At 39.0% G+C, this 22,176-nt stretch overlaps 1 pseudogene; it reads right to left on the reverse strand.

The window, feature by feature from the left end:
• The window catches only part of LOC114005580 (la-related protein 7-like), a 51,635-nt pseudogene that overhangs the window by 25,523 nt on the left and 3,936 nt on the right, over positions 1 to 22,176 (reverse strand).

A 22,176-nucleotide genomic window follows, 5' to 3' on the forward strand; every position in this document is an offset into this window, starting at 1 on the left:
AAAAAAAAAAAGAATTCAGTGTGATAAGCCAGATTCTGGCAAAGAAAAGAGACAGAAAAAGCACCAAGTCTGCTCTGTATCATGAAAAACCTCAGGAGCTACATCTCAGTGCATTTGGTAAAGGAGTAAACTTAAGATCTGGTTCCATGGCACAACAGCTAAGTGCTGTGCATTGGGAACCAGACCCCAGATGGCCAATCATGGTTCAAATCTGGGCCCCAGCTGCTAGGAAAACATGCTGGGTGTGTGTGTGTGTGTGTGTGTGTGTGTGCACGCGCATGCACGCATGTGCACTCAAGATTGCAATAGGATAGAGACATGAAGGAAAAAGGATCATAGCATAACCACACCCCACTGTTAAATTCTCTCTCTCTCTCTCTCTCGCAAGTGCACATACCCTTTGGAAATAAAAAGAAAGAAAGAAAAATGAGAATAAGTTTAAAGTTAAGACATGGTGGGTAATGCTGCCCCATATCATGATACCTACTGAAACAACTGTTGCTTAATTTCCATACAAAAAGCAATAATGGTATCACACCACACTGGCAATATGTGGCTTAGAACAATTCTATATTTAAAGGATGTCATTGACAACTATGCTAACAATTTTCTTACAAGAGATACCATAATTGAGTTCCAAATCACATTTATCAACCCATCGTGAGTGCTTCCTCTGATTCTTCTTCCTCTCTTGTCTCCTGGGCCATTGGTTTCTTGCTCTGTAATAAATACAGCCATGACAACCAAGTCCAAGCTTCCCAGCTCTCTAGTCTCCTGCTTATTCCATTACATCAGCAGCCAGCCCGTGCAGCAAATGCCCTATGAGATGGTCTTTAACCAGCAGGAGACATGAGTGAACTGGTAGATAAATCTTTTCTCTAATCCTAATCCTCCATGTAAGGCACAGTTTTTCTTTTTTTTTTTTTTTTTAAGTTCTCTTTATTTATTTCTTTCATGAATGAAAGAAACAGAAAATAAGAGTAAGAGAGGAGAGACAAAGACAGAGACAGAATCCCCAGCAGGGTCTCACTGCTCTGATACGCTCCCGACCTAGATCACAAGCACGCATGTTCCTGATACACTCAGAGAGATCTCTGGGTACAAACTCAGAACTTGCCCTTGAGGGTCAGCCTTGCAGAGTGTCCTGCTTCCTGCTGTGCCACCATCTGGTCCCTTTGACACACAGTTTTTCTTCAGAGACACGTGGTAGTGGCCGAGGTAGTGTATCACCTTGAATTTCCTTCTTATCCCTCCCTGTTTCACTTCTTTCCTTCACTCTTGCTACACTGGGATCTTCCTCCTAATTAGGCATTATTGCTTTAACTTTGCCTGAAACTCTTTTTTATTTTAAGTCAGATGTGAACTAAAGAAAAAAAAAGAAATAGCACTATATTTCATAAGGTTTTCTTTATTGTGAAATGAATTCAGACACTCAATCAACTTCTATTTTCCCTTGAAAAAAATAGAAACTCGGACTGTGCACTGAGGTCATTTGGAAAGGCACTAAAGGCTTATTACTAATTGCAGCATGATTGATTTAGACATCTGCTGCATACCTGCTGCACCACCCTAGTCCAGACCTACATTATCGTTTGTCTAGACTTGTACAACAAATTCCTAACTCACTCTAGCTTTTGCCTGCTTCAACACATTCTCTTCACTGCTGCCAGAATGATTGCATCAGTCAGGATGCAATAACTGCTGTAATAAGCAACCGTGATCCAGAACCTAACAGAACACATGCTTATTTCTCTCACCCATGTCACAGTTCAGTGAAAAACAGAGGTGACATGAAAGCTCTGCTCCACCTAGGTAGTCTTTCAGGGACCCAGCTTTCTTCCTTCTAGTGACTCCTTCATCCCCTAAAGTTTACAGTCCTATTTTAGATCCTCCTGCCACCTGCCATGGAGTAAAGAACCAAAACATGGAGGAGTATGCATGAAAGGCTTAGACGCCTAGCCTGTAAGGGGCACTCCACCTCTGCTCAACACTCCCTGTTCTGATCAAGTGTATTTGTCAAGTTGGAGGGTTTTTAAAAGGAGATTAACGTTTAAGTTGATGAACTTTTTTAAAAAAAAATTTCTTTTTTTTCTTTCCTTCTTCCATGAGCAAGAGACAGGCAGACAGAAAAATAGGTGCCCCTAGTTGGAGGAGTCCGACCCGGTGAGGCCCCAGGATCTGTCTGAGCCCCCTGACGGCGTGCATGTGCCCAACGTGCTCAGGGAGGTCTCTCTACACAAACCTATAACCTTTTTCTTTTAATTTTTTTTTTGAGAGGTTTTTGCTATAGGGCGTGTGCGCTCGCCAGACAGACAAAGACAGAGAGACAGAAAGTGAGAAATCACCACCTAGTGGGGGATGGCCACGCCACTAACTGCTGGTCCCCAAACCCATAACTTTTTCATGTAGGTCTGCCTTGCACAGCACTGCATCACCAACTGAACCATCATCCAGACCCCTGAATCGGTGAACTCTGAGTAAAGCAGGTTGCCCTCCAAAGTATAAGTGGTCCTGGGACCAGCAGTTAGCATAATGGCTATGTTGCTGGACTCCCACGTATCCGACCGTGGTACGTGTCCTGGACCCGGTGGCTTAAACTCACGCTGGGCGCCTGTGTGTGCATGCCCAAGATCCTGAGAGGAGAAGGGATGGCGGCGTGGCCCTCCCCCTTGGGGAGTGATTTCTCACTTTCTATCCCTCTGTCTCTGTCTGTCTGGCAAGCGCACACGCCCTATAGCAAAAACCTCTCAAAAAAAAAAAAAAAAAGTATAAGTGGTCCTCATTCAACCTGAACACAACAAAAGGCTGTTCTTTCCAAGCAAGAAGAAATTCTCCAACAAACTGTCTTTGAACTTCATCTGTACTATTGGCTCTCCTGGGTCTTGAGCCTGGCAGCCCACATTGCGGAGTTTATACTTGCCAGCATCTATATAATCATTTGAGTCAATGCCTTATAATAAATCTCCTTATTATATGTAGATTATATTATACACACATGCAGACACAGACATCATTGGTTCTGTTTCTCTGTGAACACTAATACATCTCTTTGGCCAGAAGTCAGGCATATGGCCACTAACTGCTAGGGAGATTGGAAATAAAGCTTGGTAGCAAGCCCAGGAAGAAGAAACTTGAATAAAGTATTCATGTTGGGTAAATTCACTTTACAAGCTAAGTGATGGATAGCAATTGAATGTATAAAATAAATTAAAATAAATAAGTAAAAAGGGCACCAATACTTTCTAAAACAGACATATAACTTCCTTATGTTAAATCTATCAAGCACTTCCCACTGCCCTTGGAATAGTGTCAAAATTTGTCAAGTCACAGACTCACTAAATTCTTATCTTTTTCTATATCTCTGTATCTTGAGCCTTTGACCCTTTTCCACTAGCAGAATATGTTGAATTTCCTCTGATTCACTCTTTACTGACTCAGGCTTTTCTTAAACACTGTTAATAATAATAGTTACCATTCATTATATACTATTCTCTAAGCACTTTATACAAAGGAAATGTAACCATTCCCAGAAATGTCACCTTCAACAAAGAAGTAGAGAGATTGGGACTAGCAGATGGCGTAGTGATTAACACTGCTAGATTCCCATGTAGTGGACCATGGTTCGAGTCCTGGACCTGGCAGCTTAAAACTCACGCTGGCCACGTGTGCGTGCATGCCCAAAGCCCCGAAAGTAGAATGAAGGAGAAGGGATTGCAGCATGGCCACCACGCCTGGGGGGATGATTTCTTACTTTCGCTCTCTCTGTCTCTCTGGCAAGTGTATGTGCCCTATAGCAAAAATCTCTCTTGAAAAAAAAAAAAAAAGATGATGTAGAGAGAAATACATCCCCTCAGACCATAGTCATGTATTAATACTGTTTTCACTCACACTTCTGACACTGAATACATAGGGTTTTTTTCCTCTTCTTGATACCAAATATATGGTATATTTTCTGATCCTTCTTCTACTTTCCAACACCAGCCAGGTGGCCCACAATTCAATACAATTCAACTCTAACACTACCTACCTGCCATTAGCTTCAGAACTCACAAGTTAAAGATTTGGTTTCACGAGATCATCTGCCCAGCTTTAGACAGTAGTCACAAGTCCGATGTCTCTGTACTTCTGACCAACCTGCTGTAAACTGGGCGTACCCAGAAACCTTTGCTGGAACAACTCACAGAATAGGAAAATGCTTTACTTACTATTATCCATTTATTACAAAGGATACAACTCAGGAGCAATGAAAAAGAAGAGGTTTGTAGGGGAAGATTTCAAGGGCAGGGGGACTGCAGAGTTTCCATGCCTTCTCCAAGCATGCCACCCTTCCAGCATTTCCATGTGTACACAACCAGGGAATTCTAATATCATTTTTTGAGATCTTGTATGGAGGTTTCATTATGTAGGCATGATTGATTAAATTATTGCCATTGATTATTGAACTCAACCTCCAGCCCCTTCTTCCTCCACAGAGGTCAGATGTGGGACTGAAAAGTCCAATCTCTAATCATGCTTTGGTTTTTCTGGCCACAAAATCCTATTCTGAAACTGTCTAGGGGTCCCCAGTCAGTAATAATCGCACAGAACATAAATCTCATCACTCTGAAGGTTCCAAGGGTTCTAGGAACTGTGTGCTAGGAATAGGAGCAAAGAACATATGTATCTCCCATTGCCATTGCCTACATGTTTATGTCTACCTAAAATATTTATGTTAAAATCCTCACTCTCAATGTGACAGTATTAGGAGATGGGGTCTTTGAGAGGTGGGAGAGTCACAGGAATGAAGCCCTCATGATGGATGGATGGATGCCCTTATGAAAGAGGCCTAAGACAGACTCCCTTACACTTTTCGCCATGTGAGTGTAGAGTGAGAAGACAAATGTCACTGAGGAAGCTGATCCTCACCAGACACAAAATCTGCCCTCCCTTGGTCTTTAACTTTTCTGCCTCCCAAACTCTGAGAAATAAATGTCTGTACCTTATAAACTTTCCAGTTGGTAACATTTTGTTATGGCAGCCTGAACAGACTAAGGCACCTATCCTTACACACTTGCTTTGCTTAATTTCTTCAGCCTTACTTTGGTTCTGTGGCCTCACCTTGAGACTGTTCCCCTCTTTTGGCCTTGGTTCAGAGAGGTCTCACATCCCTGTACATTCTGTGCTTCCCGCATCTCTAAATCCCAGTCCATCTGCAGATTTATAAGCCCATCTCCTAAAATACTGCCTGAGTGGCATTTCCGCTGCCTAAAAATGAGAGATTCCTGACATAATTCACAAATATCATCAGTCTGTCACCTGTTCTATAAATCTTACTTTTCATTTCTAAAAATTAAGAATTTTTTCCTTATACTTTCTGATTTTCTATTCACTTTCATCACCCATACTATCTGTTGACATTTTTAGAGATATTTTTATTAAAAAAACATGGTTTTTTAAGTCATTATGTTTTCAGGAACAAGTAGAGATAAAATAGCCCCTACAAAGTAAAATGATACATAGTCTTCTACTCTAAGATAAAAGGAAAACATCTATGAAGTAAGGAGAAAGAGACCAGTGGGTCCTGTCATGAGGCATCAGGGCACTAGATTTGGCAGTTTGGCACCATGAGTGTCTTAGTATATTTGACCTACTAAAATAAAATACCTTCTACTCTGTACTTTATAAGCAATAGAAATTCACTGCTCACAGTTCTGGAGACTGGGAAGTCCAAGATCAAAGCATCGATTCTTTCTTTCATCTGTGCCAGTTCTTCATAGATGGTGTTTTCTTGCTGAGTCCTCACATGGCAGAAGGTCAATAGGGTTCAAGCCTCTTTTATAAGTGCACTAATCTCATTCATGAGGGCAGAGCCTAATGACCTAATCACCTGGTCAAGGCCTCACCTCTTAATATGATCACATTGAGTATCAGCTTTTATCATGTGAATTTTACAGGGACAACATTCAGACCATACCAGTGAGTATACAAGGGGTCTTTAAAAAACTCATAGAAAATGTGTATTATGAACAAATTATGCATTGATTTCAAGAACTTTTTGCTACAAAATAACCTTATTTGAATTGCATTTTTCCACAAACTTTTTGAAATCCCCTGACGCATGAAGGCTTTGGAGCCAGACAGACATAGAAGTGAGGCTGCCATCTGCCAGCCCTGTGGCCATCTTCAGGCTCAGTACTTTTTTTATTTGTGAATGGATATTTCAGTAGTCCTTCTCTTCTGAAGCTGTCTTGGTAAATGAATAAGGCGAAATGCAAAGTTTCTGGCACATAGTTAGACTAATAAAGTGTTAGCTATTTTTGTTTCATCATTTTTAGAAATGATAGAGGCTGAGAGATGAGATAGACACTGACATGAGAAAATAAGTGAAAGGTGAATTTATGGAATTGTTGGTCAAAACATATATCTGTCATTTTTGACAAATTGCTTGAGGGATCCTAAGATCAATGACTCTAACTTTAGAACCAGAAAAACTGGTAGACTTTAATAAAATGTTTATATGTAGAGAAAGATGTGTATATATGTATATATACGTGTGTGTGTATAGACAGAGATCTACAGATTTGAAACCACCTGAGAAAGTGGCAACATAGTTTATACAAGGATAAATGTTCCCTAGCTTCAGCTATTACCAACAAGTAATATTTACTTCCATATTAATATTTAATTCTGTATGAAGATAAAATACAACATTTAGTTGTGGATGCAAGCCTAGCTTACAGCAGAATGTATGTTCAGGAAATGAAAATATGAACCCACAAGTCACATATGCAAGAAGAGAATTTTGTGCCAGTCCATTGTCTGGTAGTTAAGGGAGCTGGGTCCCACACGGTCAACAGCTCAATTTGAGTTCCAGACTCAGCTTCTTAAAAAATACGTGAGGTATATGCATGTGTACCCAAAATTCCAACAGGAGGGAAAAATAGAGGAGAAGGGATTGAAGTGTGACCACACTTTAAAGAGAATGCTTTCTCCCTCTGTCTCTTTCTTGTGAACATACATGCCTTCTGGGGGAAAAAATTTAAAATAAATTTTAAAAAGGTAGAACTTTATTCTTCTGAAATACAACTCACTACTTCAAGCTTCCATTCAGAAACTAAATCCCAAACAATTCAACACCTTCCCTCTTGCCCCAACTCACCTCATTCCCAAGACTAGGAAAAGGCGAGTGAAGCTGGATCAGTAACAGTACTGATGCTCCTGGTGGCCACACCAGAGCCTGAGGCAAAAGGAAAACTCAATAATATTGATACTGCCTTTTCTAAGAATTTTAATATTTTGTTCATTGTGTACTTTTGCATTAATTCTGATGTTTTAAATATGGCATTAAAAATATTACCGGGACCAGCAGTTAGCATAATGGCTATGTCACTGGACTCCCATGTAGTCGATCGACCACGGTTTAAGTCCCAGACCCAGTAGCTTAAACTCACGCAGGGCACATGTGCATGCGAGCCCAAGATCCCAAGAGGTGAATGGAGGAGAAGGGATTGCGGTGTGGCCATCCCCCCTCAGGGGTGATTTCTCACTTTCTGTCTCTCCGTCTCTCTCTGTCTTTCCGGCAAGCACATGCACCTTATAGCAAAAACCTCTCAAAAAAAAAAAAGTATTATTACCTTGATAACCGAGTTTTTTGGCACCTAGTAAAATTTTTCACCCTCATGAATGCCTCATTTGCTTTACTCTAATACCAATCCTTCTCCTATTTTTTTCCTGGAAGCAAGCTTAAATTTTGGAAACTTCAAGAATTATGCTATAAGATGAAAGTGAAGAGAAAGGCCTATAGATGTGGGCTTGTCATCTGTTGACACCAGTGTTCTTCAAGATTCATGTTGCTTATCTGTCTGAGGTCACTGAAAGCTACAGGTTCCTGACACATGTCATTTGGCCACTACCTGAAGATACTTCAAATGTGGCACTTATTCAATCACTGCCATGCCCATTTCAAGTCGCTCAGAAAACACATGTTCTGTCTCCCTTCACTGAGGTACTTCAGGTAAACGATTAGGCTTGGAGATATATTACCTGTCCAGTTTCTGAATACAGAGAAATGGCTCTTCTCCTTCCCAGGGTACAAAGAGACAGCTAGGAACCCTGGAGGGCTGGTGGAGGCCCACCGCCCTGGGCACATCGCACAGCGAATTTCACACTTGCTGTGAAATGTGAGAAGATGGTGGGTCCTTAACAGTCCATTTACTTTCTCAGGCTCCTCCTGGGAAAAAAAAGGCAGATCCAGGAGGATGCTGGTCACAGTCTGATGACTGGCTCTCTAGGATGGCATGAGTGATCTAGTTTTAGCATTTGCCCATTTCCATAGAGCAAAACTCTGACCACAGTTGATTTCAAGTTCTACATGATGCCAATAAGCTTGCAAAACACTTAAAAAGGTAATAGTTGGCTTTCTCAAGCTGACACAATGCCAATCAAGGACAGGACAGCACTGTTCACCTGATTATCAGGGGCTCCAAGCCTACCTGAGGTTGCCTCATCCTTTAGGCAAGGAAGCAAAAAGCGTTGACCTCTTATACTCAGTGATCCGACACCTCTAACCCCTGTTGTTTAGCCTCTTGTCTTCCTTCCCTGATTCATAAAATCAGAGCAGTAAAAACCAACCTTTTTTCTCATTTTCCAAATCTATTGCTAAGTTCTGGAAATGGAAATAGATTAGCCAAGAACTTAACTCTTTTGTCATTTATTTTATCTGAGTTATCCCTTCCCTGGGGCAATGAAGGCAGAATGCCTAAATGTTCACTTTCTTCTTTAGAACTTCCCAATCTGTTTCTGGTTAGGAAATCCTAAAGAAAGCAAGCATCAGTTTATATCTCAATATATATTATCCCACCACATCAAAATAATTGCCAGAAGATAGGTGAAATGAGTTCTCATTTAACAATTTATTTTTAAAAACAACTTTATTTTGGGAACCAGCAGTTAGCGTAATGGCTATGTCACTGGACTCCCACGTAGTCAACCGCGGTTCGTGTCCCGGACCCGGTGGCTTAAAACTCACGCCAGGCGCCTGTGTGTGCGTGCCCAAGATCCCGAGAGGAGAATGGAGGAGAAGGGATTGCGGGTGACCATCCCCCCTGGGGGGTGAATTCTCACTTTCTGTCTCTATGTCTCTCTCTGTCTGGCGAGCGCACATGCCCTATAGCAAAAATCTCTCAAAAAAAAAAAAAAAAACTTTATTTTCTATTAAGAATCCAAACCAAACATTCTTATTCTTTCAAAACATTTTTTCATATATTTTGTTTTATTGTTTTGTTTGTTTTGTTTTGTTTTTTTGAGGAGGTTTTTGCTATAGGGCGCATGCACTCACCAGAAAAAGACAGAGAGTGAGAAATCATCCCCCGGGGGGATGGCCACACTGCAGTCCCTTCTCCTCCATTCTCTTCTGAGGATTTTGGGCATGCACGCACACGTGCCCAGCATGAGTTTAAGCCACCGGGTCCAAAATTTGAACCATGGGAGTGCAGCAACATAGCCATTATGCCAACTGCTGGTCCTTCATATATTTAGTTTCTTTCCAATGGCGATGACCCTTCATCAATATTTAATAAGATAAAATTAACACAGACAAACCTTATTATTCTAACTATTTGAGATTTATTCCATCCTATCATATGCTCATTAAGTGTCAGGGTCTATGTTAGCTTCTTGATATACAAAGATAAGGAAGACTGCTTAATCTGGAGGACTTCACAAATCTGACAAATGAAATTTTTAATTAGAATATTGTAATAACGATATGATGTATATATGTATACATATAATACACACTGGATATATAATTATTATAAACCACATATGCAAATATACAAACTTAAATATATACCACATATAATATATATAAACCTAGGTGCTAATACTTTTAAGAAAAAAAAACAAAATGGCTTATGGTAGAAGGAATAAAAATACCTTTACAAGGGGCAGAAAGAGTTTTGTGCTCAGGAAGAAGCTTCTAAATGATAACAATGTGTGATTTTTTGTTGTTGTTGTTCTATTTTTCTCTCTTTAATAGGCATGTATATTTAAATCAGATGGTAGAACAGTAGTAATGCAACAACCAATAAGAGAAATGTTCTACACCCACATCCCAGGGACCTCCAGAGTACACTGGGCACAAGCAATGTTGTGATCCAGGCCAGCTGAGTCTGGGGGTGGATCATAGCAGCAGTTAAGGTGCTGGAGACACCCATATGGCCAACCACAGTTCCAGTCCTGGACCTAGTGGCTTTATTCTTCTTTTTTCCTCTCTCTCTCTCTATCTCTCTCTCTCTCTGTCACTCTCTGGTCAAATTAAAATAAATAAATGAGTAAATAAAATTAAATTAATAATTCTTTTTCAAAAAAGACCCTATTTAGGGTACCTATTTCTCTCTCTAATCCTCTCTCTCTGAAGAAATAAATAAATAATTGTTAAATACATGCACATATATGCACACACACATCGCAAATATTATAATTACCATAATAAAGTTAATTAACCCAGCCAATTGTTCTCTTTCCTGATACGGATGGTATTTCCATTGGAGTTCACTTGATTGGTAACTCCCAGTCCTCTCAGTCCCTCTCAGTACCAGTGTTATTTTTTTCATAATAAAAAGGTGTATTCTGTGTGCTTTAATTCTTCTGGGATAAATCTGTCAGCGCCCAGCTTGCCAGGAGGGGCAGAGGCCCACAGTAAGGTACCGTCAGTGTCTCATGTCGACTACTGCGCGATTTGCACAGAAATGCCCCAGGAAAGATGGAATCACTTCATGTCAAGGAGCCACCAGGTGGAAGTGATGTGTAATTACTCCTTTCAGGGAAACCCTCCAATTCTCAGGCTCACCTGCTTTCTAGCTAGCAACTAACCTTCAATATTTTAAGATTTCCTTTGCATTTTATTATATCATTTTCTTATATTTAAAAAACTCCTCTGCCTAAGTGAGTTTGCCATTTGACTATGTCCAGAAATTGTTTTCAGATCTCATACTTTCAGTCATAAATATAATCTTGTTCTGTTTCCCAGCCAGCAGTTGGAGATAGTATTTTGGTTTGGGATTTTTTTGTTTTTTGTTTTTTTGTTTTAATTTTTGCTACAGAGTGTGTGCACTTGTCAGAGAGAGAGACAGAGAGATAAATGAGACAAAAAATGAGAAATCACCCCACTGGAGATAGAGCCATACTTCCATCTCTTCTTCATTCTCCTAGAATTCTGGACACATACCCGCCATGATTTTCAGGTCACCAGGTCCAGACTGAAGCCAAGGTCAGCTGTGTGGGAGTCCAGTGCTTTAACCACCACACCACCTGCTGGCCCCAAGAGATATTACAGAGGGTTATTGTTTTAGAGATAATATCCGAAGTTTTTCTAAACAATAATAGTATACATTTAATTTTGATCTTCTTTTCCAATATACAGTGGGATATGTTTTATTCTCTTACCAATGGGATTTAAATTATGCAGAAACTAGTGTTTAAAATGACCCAGTCTTAAACAAAAAGGTATTCTCTCTTGGATGGATGAATTTTCCAAAACTGTAAGATATGGAAAAAATATATAAGGATAAGGACTGGGACTGGGATTTCAATTCAATTATGAACAGAGAGGGAGCTTGGTTTAGCAAGAAGAGGTGGTGACACCAAGAATCAAGGTGTAGAAAAAGGATATTCCCATAAAGTAAAAGAAACAAGAAAAGAGAAATCCATGGAAAACACTAAGGCCTTCAATCAAGGCACCGTGCACAGATGTTCAAGAGGCTCGCATCAGATTTCAACTAGTTATGAATTATGTGACCTTAAGCAACTCATTCCATAGTTCTGAACTACTTCTTTGTCTATAAAAAACAGAATATAACAGTAACGACCTTTGGAAATTCTTATCAAACTATGATAGTGTATATTAAATGCTTGGTAAAATGCAAGGCTACATTATTACAATATATGCATTTAACAAAATGTTATAAGAAAACTCTTTGGTTGCTTTCTGGATTTATTTTGTTGGCATTTTACTGCAGAAGTTCCCCAGAAGCCTTACTGTATTATCCAGTGACAGACTTCTTATGCATACCTTCAGGTTGTCTAATGTCTGATACTAAAAAAATTAAGCAAATAACTAACTTACGTATTTCATCTAGAGCACACTTTATGCAGTAGCTATTTATGTCAATAAAAATTATTTTTAATTCTTTTGAGTATGAACTTAACCTATATTTTTCTAAAATCTCACAGATATTCAAACATCACATCCGTGGAAGACATAGAAAGCAGATTTTTATATTCCTGTTCTATCTTGCTTTCCCACCTCAGATCTTCTATCAAGTTGTTAAAACAATCTCTCATTTAAAAACTCCACGTCAGGACCAGCATATGCAGTAATAGTTAAGTTGCTAGACTATCATGTAGTCGACCGCGGTTCAAGTCACAAACCCAGCAGCTTAAAACTCACGCTGGATAAGTGTTTGTGTATGCCTAAGGTCCCAGAGGAGAATGGAGAAAAAGGGATTGCGGCATGGCCACCCCTACTAGGGAGCAGGGAAATTTCTCTCTGTCTCTCTGGCAAGAGCACAGGCCCTGTATCAAAAATCTAAAGAAAAGAAAAACTCCACATCTTTTAAGGACATTGGGAGTTCACAGAGAAATCAACTGAGTTAAGAATTCAGTTTCCTTAGTCTCAAAAACCTTATTATCAGTCCTTGAGGTAGTTTAATTTCATTCTAACTCTCAACAGTTAGTAAAACCATACTCCATGGATTTTGCTGTCTAATTTTCTAGATTAATGGTTGAAAGAAAATTCCAAACCTCCAGACTGTTTATTCCTGATTCATAAACTCTCACATAGGCATGCTGCCCAGGGCAGGGATCTGATAGAATGCAGCCGATCCCACCATGCTATCCACTTTGTTCTTTTCCATCTCTACATTAACATTGTTCTGATCCAGCCAGCAAATATGATTTTCAGAGATTTCTCAGATCACAAGTATTTAAACAATATTTAGAATTTCATAGTATTGATGAGAAAGGGGGCAAGAATCCCCAATTGTTACTATCACTGTCTAGGAAGCACACTTGTCCCCTCTTGCTTGCCCTTAGTAATGAAGAGATGGACCTAGAAGAAAAAATGTTCCCACCCCCAATTTTAAACATCATTTTCACTAATCAATCAACAAATACTACTTCATTACCCCATTCGATCAGTCAGTAAACGTTACTTCCAGATCCACTGTGTTCTGCAATGTCACATCCTCTTCCTTTTCACCCCTCAGCCTTAACCACCAGCAAGAACTCCACCAACATCATACAGAGAGCGCTCTTTGGCCTGCCCCACTACTCTATCATAGCACTCTCAGTTCTGCCTTCATTTTTATCCCAAATAGATTTTAAATACTATTTATTGCTTATTTTCATCCTTTCTTTTAAGTTTATTTCTTTTCTTCTTCCAGGGGAAACAGAGGCAGAGAAAGCGAGCATATGCAATGGCTATGCTGCCGGCTGGACCTGCATTACCTTAGTTTTAAAGACAATTTATTTTAATGTATGTTTATATTATCTTATTTTTAATAATGTCTATGTTTACCAACTGGTTTACAAGGTTTTAAAAAAATTTAACAATTAGTTCTTGAGAATAAGTAGGTACAAACTATCTCCAACACAACGCTTACCATTCAACCCTTCTTCACTACTCCTTCCCTTAACTTTGGTGCTACTCTGTCCCACCAATCCCATTAGACAGCTTATTTTTAGATCACCATTTCTGTCAAACTTGGTTTCTTATCCTGCTCCTCATGGTTGAGCACTGCCACTGTTCCCTTCTTACCCCTTCCTGGAAAGTCTTGGGTTCACTGTCTCAGGCAATCTGCAGCCAACAGGGACATCCCTAGGCATGGGATCCAAGGAATTCCACTTAGCCTATCCAGGCCACAACATGGGAAATAGTCACTAGATTTCCAAGTGATAACTTTCAAAGCATTTTCTTATGGGGCCATTACCACAGCTTTCTGTTAGGTTCTGTTACTTTTAGTGCCATATTTTAAGTACTTCATATATTAAAATAGAAATTTATAAGCAAAACCAAGATGCTAATCTTCCTTCTTATCTGCAAAATGCATTTGGAATTTCAAAGTTAGACAAGAACTTTGGGAACATAAGCAGTGAGGAAATCATGTCATCTATAGAATTTGATACATATACATACGTTTTATTTAATGAACTATGTCCACCAGAGGGCAGCAAAAAAACTATGTGTGAAAGTTAAGACTAAACCTGTATCATTACTTGCTAATGATAAATACAAAACCATCAGAGTCTTAAATAGACATGTGACTTCAAGTTTGGAGTTGGGCAGAGGGGAGGGAATGGGATAATTTTTCTCTTTTTTTAGACTAAAACTATGACTATTCTATTTATTTTTAAATTATTCTAATATTATGAAGAAATATGGTCATAAAGCTAAAATTGTGGGTTTTTTTTTACTTTCAAGGTCTCAGTATCAACTTTCATATTAACTGAACCTCCTATGTGTTACTTACTGATCCATTTAACATGTATTATTTGAACACTTCTCATATTCAGAACCTTGTGCTAGTAATTACCACTTTGGTGTATGACTTAAGTAACTACTTGCTTTAGTATCACTGTACAAGTCAGGATTCTCCAGAGAAATACAAGCAATAGAATATATACATGTGTGTGTGTGTGTGTGTGTGTGTGTGTGCACACACATGTAAAAAGTGATTTACGTTAAGGAATCAGCTCATGAAATTAAGGGGACTGGCAACTCAGGAACCTGTAGAACAGGCCGGCAGGCTAGAAGTTCAGGTAGGAATTGTGCTGCTGCCTTAAGGCAGAATTTCTTCTTCTCTGGGAAGCTTCTGCTCTTTGTAAAATTTCTCTACAGTGCACAACATTTCTTTTTCCAGCATGAATACCATGTATATCAATGAAGACAAAGGAATTACTATATAACTATATACATTATCATCAGCAAATAGCTTCTCATTTTTTTGTCGGTGAAATGTAATTTTACTTGACTTTTTTTTTCCTTCCCCTTTCCCCTCCATCTCCCCCATACTAAACTTTTTTTCACCTTTTATTGATTCACAAAAGATCTTAATTAAACTAAAAATATGGACGAAGCTAAAATCTAGTGACACGTGTGCTGTAATTTTCTTCTGAAACATTATTTTCCCTCTCCATTTTCCCTTTTACTAAAGAGAGGTATATACTAACTTATTTGCAAAAAGAAAATAAGTAATCTTATTCTGTCTGTTATTCGCACAAAGCTCCTTAAGAATTGTATTTCTGATGCAAGGCAACAGATACTATTGTATTATTGACTTTATACAGATAACCATTCTGCCACAAACTAAGAATGTTCACCAATAGTTGTCAATTCCAGACAGGTCAGGAAGGGAGAAAAGTTTACGGTTCAATTAAATAAATAAATAAATAAATAAATAAATAAATGGGACCAGCAGATGGTGTAATGGTTACATCATTGGACTCCCATGTAATCAACTGCTGTTGAAGTCCCAGACCTGGCGGCTTAAATTTTACCTCAGGCGCTTGTACATGCATACCCAAAATCCCAAGAGGAGAATGGAGAAGGGATTACAGCCATGGCCCTCCCTCCTAGAGGGTGATTTCTCACTTTCTGTCTCTCTGTTCCTCTCTGTGTCTCCAGCCAGAGCACATACTCTACAGCAAAAAATCTCTCTCAAAAAAAAAAATTATAAAATTGCTGAACCTATCAACAACTCAAAAGAAAACAAAGTTCTTAAATCTGGAAAACAAAGCATAGAAGAATATCAGTAATGTTTTAGTCAAAAGTCATAGAATTCTATTTCACTAGTTCAGTCTCATGTAATTAATCTCTTTTGTTGAATTTGCAGTGTTACTATGGTCTGATCTTTCCGTTTAAATCCTGGACATTAACATTTAACATTATTATTGATATTTCCAGACTTGTCCCTACCATTGAGTCGACCATTTTATTGGTCACTTTTTCTCTTATTTCTTTCTGTCTGTCTTTAGTTTTCCAGATATAGCACTCCCTTCAGAACTTCTCAAAGAGCTAGTCTGGTGTTGGTAAATTCTTTCAGGTTTTGCTTATCTGAGCATGTTTCAGGCTTTTCTTCCCGTATGAAGGGTAATCTTGCCAGTTATAGTATTCTTGGTTGAAATTGTTTTTCACTTAACACTTTGAATACATTTTCCCATTCTTTCCTTCCTTGCATTGTTTCTGATGAGAAGTCCAATGTTAGCCTGATGGGATAGCCTTTGAAAGTAACTTGATGTTTCTCTTTTGCCAATTTTAGTATCTTGTCTCTGTCTGTGGTTTTGGTCCATCTGACTATGATGCGCCTTGGAGAAGATCTTCTTGGGTTGATTCTATGTGCTGTACTTTGTCTTTCTTGGGTCTGGATATTTAAATGCCTCTCTAGGTTTGGAAAGTTTTCTTCCAGGATTTCATGAAATAGATTATCAATGCCCTTATTAGTTCTTTACCCTCTGGAATACCAGTTGTAATTACCTTCGTAATACCGATTATCCAGATGTTTTGGCTAATGATATCTAGTATTACTCATGTATTATTCTCATTTTCTGTCTTTTTGGTGAATTTTTCTAGGTCAGAATTCTGTCTTCTACATCTGAGATTCAATCTTCTGCATGATTTAATCTGCTTTTAATACTTTCAAGGGAGATTTTTATTTCCTGTATTACAACCTTCCATTTGATTCTTTTTTATGGTGTGTATTTCCTCTTCCAGATCATGCAAGACCTTCCTCACCTCCTAGAACTCATTGTCTCTTTTCTCTTGCATCTTCTGGAGTTTGTTGTCTCTCTTCTCTTGCATCTCTGTTAGCTTTGTCACTATGAATATCCTAAATTCTTTATCTGACATTTCCACGAGTTCCATTTTACTGTCTGTGGATGATGAAGGGCTGTTTTTTTCCCCTTGAGGGTGATATTTTCTTTCTTTCTTTTTTTTTTTTTGGAGAGGTTTTTGCTATAGGGAGTATGCGCTCGCCAGACAGACAGAGAGAGACAGAGAGATAGAAAGCGAGAAATCACCCCCCAGAGGGGATGGCCACGCTGCAATCCCTTCTCCTCCATTCTCCTCTTGGGATCTTGGGCACGCACGCACACACACCCGGCATGAGTTTAAGCCACTGGGTCCGGGACTCGAACCGCGGTCGACTACGTGGAAGTCCAGCAACATAGCAATTATGCTAACTGCTGGTCCCTAGGATGATACTTTCTTAATTTCTCATGTTTCTTGTGCCTCTACAGTGGTTTGTTTCTAGTCATCTGATGGATTATACATCTCTTCCATTAGAGGCATGCAGGAGGAGATTACCTGCAATATCTCTGCAGTTCCATCTTCCTGGTGCTCACCAAGCAAACTGCACTTTTGTCAATGGAACTTTTTTCTGTAGCTGTAAGCTCATTTGCTTCACTTTCCTGTGAGATCCTTCTATGCCACTTTCTCTATTACCATGTTTTGCAACATGGTATCCACAGAAAGAGATGTGAGTTTAGATTTATGAAGATGAGTTTCCCCTTTCTGTAGTAGTACAGTGGGGGTTGAGGTTTCCTATGACTCTAAAAGTATTCAGATGTTTCACTACTGTGCACCTAAACCTGTTTAGACACTCAATGTGTGGAATTTGAGAAACAAAGTGAGAAAGGTAAAATAAAAGGAAACAAAGGGGAAAAGACAAAAGAATAAATAAAAAGGTAAAAAAAAATTTTTTTAAAGGCAAAGAATGAAAACCACACAGTGCACTTGTGGGCCAGGCGCACCTCAGACATAGATGGATTCTTAAATTAGCAAGATAAAGGAGAGGTCAGAGACAAGAGAGAGTACTTACAGATTTTTTAAATATATATATATATATATATATAAAAGAAGAAAAATTTAAAGAGAGAGACAGAGGCAGAAGACAGAAGACAGAGACCACCCTACGCCACCAGATGTTGGACTGGGAAGTCTTTGCTCTTAAGAACTTCTTTGCTCTTAAGACTTTCAATCATTTATTGACTGACTAAAGCCACACACTTATTTGGGGCCAGCAGCTGTGGGGCCAGCAGCTGGTATAGTGCTAAAGGTGTTGGACTCCCATGTGGCGCTGGACTCCCACATAGTTGACTGAGGTTCGAGTCCCAGACTCAGCAGCTTGAAACTCACATTGGGCATGTGTGCCTGTATGCCCAAAATCCTGAAAGGAGAAGAGATTGAGGCATGGCTACCCACCCTGCAGGGGGTAATTTATTACTTTCTGTCTCTGTCTCTCCAGCAAGCGCATATCCTACAAAAAACTCTCTCAAAAAAATAAAAAGCCACTCACGTATTCAAAGTTAATGTACTTTACTTAAAGTTGAGTGACTGTAAAGATTAGCCATAAAAAAAAAAACCTTTGCAGAAACACCTACATTAGTGTTTGATTAAATAACTGAGTACTATAGCCCAAACAAGTTGCCACATAAAATTAACTATCATCACGCAGCTCCTAAACTATTTCTTCTATTCAGGTGCCATGTCCTAGAAATGCACTCCTGGAAAATTATGCTTTAAGTCATGAATAGCTTTTTCCAGATATCATCTTTTAAAACATACTCACCCTTAGTAGTTTAATCAGCCTACTCAGACACTAATGTGGGAGTGGCCAGCTTATCACACATGTTTCTCCAGATAAAAGAAAATCTGTGTTGTGCTGTACTTAGCCAGACTTAGTAGCAAGAGGTTCTGAAATGCTAAAAGAAAGCTGGAGTTGGGGGTGGAGGAGGTCGACCAGTGACATTGTGGTGGGACTACAAACCTAGCAGCAAAACAATTTCAATTTCAAACTCTTGTTAAATATACTATTCAGTGTTTTGGTTCAAAATGTTTTGCCTATTGTACTTCAATAAAAATATTGCCCAAAAGAATATATAACCTGACTCTAATGATGAGAAAATGTAAAATAAACCAAAAATGAGAAACATCCTATTAAAAAAGTAAGGCTGTATTCTTTTTAAAATATCAATGACATAAAGGACAAAATTAAAGGCAAGGATAAAGATTAATGGGGTACTAAAGAGACTAAATAAGTAATGCTTGATCAGCTATGTGGCACAGTGGTACTACAGAGCTCCATGATTCTGAGGCCATATGGCAAGGTCCTGAGTTCATGTCCCAAGGTCTCCATGGGCCCATGTTCCTTGTTGGCTGAGACTTACAGATAGGATCATGGCATGAGAACCTTGTTGTGGGTATCTGTTTCTTTCTGACTATCTCTTTCTTTCTTTGATAGGAGGAATAAATAGACTTTAGAGAAAAAAAAAAAGTGAGTGCATGCTCCTAGACTAGATACTGTACTAGAGAGAAAAAATTGTTACGAAGGACAGTGTGGGGTCAATGCATGGACTGGAGTACAAACAGTGGACTGAATAGAGGTGAAGAGTTTTTATTTTGGTCTGATCACCACACAGTGGCTGTTAGGAAAATGTCCTTATTATTAAGCCATGATCAGATTCAGAAAAAATATATATAAAGGGATGTATCTACTTGAAGAATGACCAAGGTATGGGGCCAGCAGTTAGTGTAATGGCTATGTCACCAGACTCCCATGTAGTCAGCCGCAGTTTGAGTCCCAGACCCAGTGGCTTAAATGCATGCCAGGTGTTTGTGCGTGTGTGCCCAAGATCCTGAGAGGAGAATGGAGGAGAGGGGATTGCAGTGTGACCATCCCCCCGGGGGGGTGGTTTCTTGCTTTCTGTTTCTCTATCTCTGTCTGTCTTGCGAGCATACACGCCCTATAGCAAAAACCTCTCAAAAAAAAAAAAAAAAAGAATGCACAAGGGATAAAGCAAATGGAACACAATGTAAGCAAGTAAGAGTCGGTACATTGGCTGAGGAGGTATTCTTTGTGCTGGGCTTACAACTTGTCTTTAAATCCCTTCCAAATGAAAAGTTCTTTAAACATTTACAAAAAAATGACTATTCTGTACTATAAGAAATGTATTCATACATTTTAAATTGATGATGACATTACTTTGGGAAATCAATATGCACATCGTATTGAATGTGGGAAGTGTTTAAATAATATATGTTAAATGGATTGATGAATAACCAACCAGAGATCCAGCTAACATAAATAATCAGGGTTATCTGTAGCTCCTATCACATCACAGTCCAATATGAGTGAACTGGGAGGACAGAAGTCTCTGTCTCATGCACACTATTATGAGACATAGGGTCTTCCCCACCAGAAACTCCAACTTCCTTCGGTTCCCTAGAGCCCTTCTCAATAAGGGAATAAAAGAGAATTGTGTATGAAAAGTCCTCTATGTGTTAGTCTGGAAATGGTCCCATCACTTCTGCTCACCTTCCATTACCCAGAATACCATCATGGCTACTCCTACCTACAAGGGAGCCTAGATAGAAATGTGGTCTGAGAACTCAAAAAAAAAGAGGACACAAGTTCTGGTGAGCACTAACATCTTTGCCACAATATGTATCTTATTAAACTAAGATTTGGGGGTATGAAATTGAAAAACAGATAGAAGGACTAACTCCTCTGCAAAAAGCAATTACAGAAAATTATAAACGTAAATCTTGAGATTGAAGACCATGACTCTTTAATCAAGATGGTAAAGTGGAATTGAAATTGCAGAAAGTTTATTACCAGAAACTGAATTTCAAGAAAGCAGACATGAAGATTAATTTATAATATTTCTCACAATAAGTCTTGGGTAAAAATCCTTAGCCAAGGACGATTAAGACCATCATTACTCTTTGGGTTCAATCCAAGTCTGATTTATCTGTCTCCACCTTTATCAACTTTATGCACCTCTTTTGGTGAAAGCTGCAGAATGTTCATAGATCAAGAGTTAGGTAGCTAAGGTTACATCCTCCCATCAGTCATTCTTCCTATCTGCTCATGGGTTTGTTCAATATTCCATTTAATATCCATTCCTCACAGTTAGCGGTTAATTTTTTGAGTGTCAACTTTACTGGTCTAAGGAGAACCTAGAAACTTAATAGAGCATTATTCTTGGTACATCTGTGGGTGCGTCCAGAGGAAAGTGACATGTGAGATAGAGTTACAGATAACCCTGATTATTTATATTAGCTGAATCTCTGGTTGGTTACTCGTCAATCCACTTAACATATATTATGTTAAAGTAGGTGGGGAAGACCTGCTGTCAATGTGGGTGGGCAACATCCAGTCGAGAGGGGCCCAGGCAGAATGAATACAGGAAGTGGATTGGTCTCACCAGATACAGTGGGATAGACTTTACTGCTCCCTTAGACATTAGAAACCAAGACTCTCCTGTCTTTGTACTTCAAACTTACTACAGTGTTCCCTTGTGTTCTTGAACTTTCAGTGTCCCACCGAGCTATGCCTCAACTGCTTCCGAACCTTTGGATTTGAACTGAACTACACTACAACATGTTGGGGTCTACAGCTTGCAGATGGTCTGTTCTGGGACTTCTCAGCTACTGTAATCACTTAAGCCAATTCCAACGAATTCCCACTCATATATCTATATACAAATCCATGGTCTGTTTCAAAAGTATCATGATTTTATAATAATTATACTGCACAAGTGTTGTCTACACCATTCTCCAATATATCTAGAAAATGCCATCTGTCATTTATCTGTGTTTTCAGCCCTTTGTCTCCTATGGGGAGTGTCCACTCTGTTCTATCCTATGTTGAGGCAATGGAGAATATTTTTTCCCCTCATATTTGAAGAGGAAGAAAAGCTACCTAATGAGAACAGAGTTAAAGATACATTCCCTCCTGGACAATAACAGGAATGCTTTGCTTATTGCCCTGAAATAGCATCAACTTTTGACCTGGAAGGTGCAGCTCAGGAGTCTAATTTTATTACACTCAACACCAAGTGGGCAATGTTAGCATGGTGCTATAACTTTCAATATTTCTGTGAGAAATCAAAAAAAGTATTGGGTAAAAACTATTTTCTGAAATGTCCATAATTTGATTAGTGTCATATCCAGTATACCCAATATGTCAGAGGATAATTTTATTCGGCATTTGGCACTTTGATGTTCTGCTTTCTCAGACTTTTCAACTAAAACTTCTCAGGAGGAAATAAATGGTTCATATTTTCAAAAATTATTTTCATAGTGATCATGTAGCGAAGAGTAATTACAGGTGTTTGGTCTTAACTAACTTAAAAGTT

The sequence above is a fragment of the Tupaia chinensis genome, unplaced genomic scaffold (genome assembly GCF_000334495.1).
Source record: "Tupaia chinensis unplaced genomic scaffold, TupChi_1.0 Scaffold144041_1, whole genome shotgun sequence".
In the NCBI taxonomy this organism is placed as follows: Eukaryota; Metazoa; Chordata; class Mammalia; order Scandentia; family Tupaiidae; genus Tupaia; species Tupaia belangeri.